This window comes from Pseudopipra pipra, unplaced genomic scaffold, assembly GCF_036250125.1.
Source record: "Pseudopipra pipra isolate bDixPip1 unplaced genomic scaffold, bDixPip1.hap1 HAP1_SCAFFOLD_518, whole genome shotgun sequence".
NCBI classification, from domain to species: domain Eukaryota; kingdom Metazoa; phylum Chordata; class Aves; order Passeriformes; family Pipridae; genus Pseudopipra; species Pseudopipra pipra.
Genome location: NW_026991001.1, coordinates 1 through 2,500, shown reverse-complemented (window position 1 = coordinate 2,500; position 2,500 = coordinate 1).

Here is a 2,500-nt window from a genome sequence, read left to right as displayed (position 1 = left end):
CCGCCGCCGCCGCTGGCGCGGAGGCCCTGCCGGCACCGCCGCCGCCGCTCGGCGCCCTCGACCCCCTTTCGGCGGCCGCGCGCCCGGCGGAAGGCGGGCGGCGCTCGGCCGGGGGGGACGGGGCCCCCTCGGCCGCCGCCGCGCCGCTTCGCCGCGGACGCGCGGCCCCCGGCCGGGGCGACGGGCGAGCGACGGGCGGGGCCCGGCACGGCGCTACCGCCGACGGCGGCGGGCGACTCCCGGCCGACCGTCCCGCTCGGGGGACACGCGCCGAGCGGCGACGCCGCCGCTCGGAAGCCGGCGCGCTCCCCGGACGGCCTGCGGGGACGGGGACGCCGCCCACCGGCGCTCGCCCGGGCGGGCGGGCGGGCGCGCGGCTCGGCGGCGGCCTCCTGCCGCCGCCTCGGGGGGGAGGCCGACGGCCGCGAGACGAGAAAGGAGGGCGGCGGGCCCGGCGGCCGCCACCCGCGCCGCCCTCGGCGGAGGGCACGCGCCCTCCGCCGCGGCGGCGGTCGCCCCCGGCGGGGGGGGCGGGCGGGACGGCGCGCGGCCGACCGCGCGCCGCCGCCGTCTTCTCCGCCGAGACCGGACCGCGGAGCGGGGGGGGCAGGGGACCCCGCCCCGGCACGGCCGCCCGCGCGGCGGGCGGGGACGAGCGCGGCCGGCGGACGCGGCCACCACCGCAGGGGATCGGCGGGAGTAGGCTCCCCACCCCTCAGTGGCACCGCGCCGCCGCCCGGCCGCCACCGCCCGGCCGCCGGCGTCCGGCCGCCCGAGTCTTTAAACCTCCGCCCGGCTCTCCCGGCGGCGGCTCTCGACCCCCGGCGGGGGGGCCTCGCCGGCCGCCCGGGCGCCGAGCGCTAGGTACCTGGCCCTGGGGCGAGGGAAACGACCTGCATGGCCCCGCGGGGGTGCCTCCCCCGCTGCCGCCCTCGGGGGAGCGTCCGCCCGCGGGGGCGCGCCCGACGTCCGCCACCACCACCGCCGCCTCCTGGCTCGGGGACCGGGGTTTCCCTCAGTAGCCCGGCACCGCCCCCGAGAGGACGCCTGCGGCTCGGACCGCCCCGCCGGCGCGGGGACGGCCGACCGGCCAACGGAGCTCGCCCCGCGCGCGGCCCGGAACGCCCCGCCCGGGCCCTCGCCCTGCCGCGCCGCCCCTGTGGGCCCGCTGCGGGCGGAGGGTCGGAGGAGCCGCCTCCCCGGAAGGCGCCCTCGCGCCCCCCCCTTCGCTTTCTCGCTTTCGGCCGTCGCTCGCCGGGCGCCGACGGCGCCGCTCGCTCCGCGCGCGCCCCGGGGGCCGCCCGCGCTCGCCGCTTCCGAGCCCCCCCCCCCGCCCGCTCGCCCGCGCGCGCGGGGGGGAAGGACGGGGAAGCGACCGAGGCGCCGACGGGCGGGGCGCGGCGGCGGCGGCGGGCCGCCGGCCGCCGAGCGACGAAAGACGAGAAAAAGAGGGGCGCGCGGCGCGCCTTCCGGCGGCGGCCCCGCCGGGGACCCTGGCCGCCCGCAGCCGGCGGGCCGGCGCGGAGGAGAGGGCCGCGGGCTCGGGCCAACTCGGAGCCGCGGCGCGGCCCGGCGGCCCGGCGCGGACGGCGTTCGGCGGCGCCGCCCGCCCGGGCTCGCCGCTGCCGGCGGGGACGAGGGCTCCGGCCGGCCGGCCGCGCCCCGCTCTCCGGCGGGGGACGGACCGGCGACGGACCGGCGCGGAGGGGAGGGCCGGCCTCCGGGGCGGCGAGCGCGCAGCTGCCGACCTTCGGCCGCCCGGCCGCGACGCGCGGTCAAAGCGGGGAGGGCCCCGCCCGCGCGCGCGGGGACGGGCGCGCGGCGCTCGCCGCCGGCCGCGGCCGCCTCTCCCCCCACGCGGGCCGCGCGCCTCGGCCGCCCCGCTCTTTTCTCTCTCGCCTGCCGGGGCGCGGCGCACGGCTCCACGACGGGAAGCGGCGTGGCCCCGCGCCGCCGCGGCGGCGGCGGGGACCGAGCGTTCGAGTCACAGCGGGCGCGACCGGGCGCGGCGCGGCGCGCGCCGACGCCGGCCTGGCGGCCCCCCGGTAATGATCCTTCCGCAGGTTCACCTACGGAAACCTTGTTACGACTTTTACTTCCTCTAGATAGTCAAGTTCGACCGTCTTCTCGACGCTCCGCCAGGGCCGTGGCCGACCCCGCCGGGGCCGATCCGAGGACCTCACTAAACCATCCAATCGGTAGTAGCGACGGGCGGTGTGTACAAAGGGCAGGGACTTAATCAACGCGAGCTTATGACCCGCACTTACTGGGAATTCCTCGTTCACGGGGAAGAATTGCAATCCCCGATCCCCATCACGAATGGGGTTCAACGGGTTACCCGCGCCTGCCGGCGGAGGGTAGGCACAAGCTGAGCCAGTCAGTGTAGCGCGCGTGCGGCCCCGGACATCTAAGGGCATCACAGACCTGTTATTGCTCAATCTCGGGTGGCTGAACGCCACTTGTCCCTCTAAGAAGTTGGACGCCGACCGCTCGGGGGTCG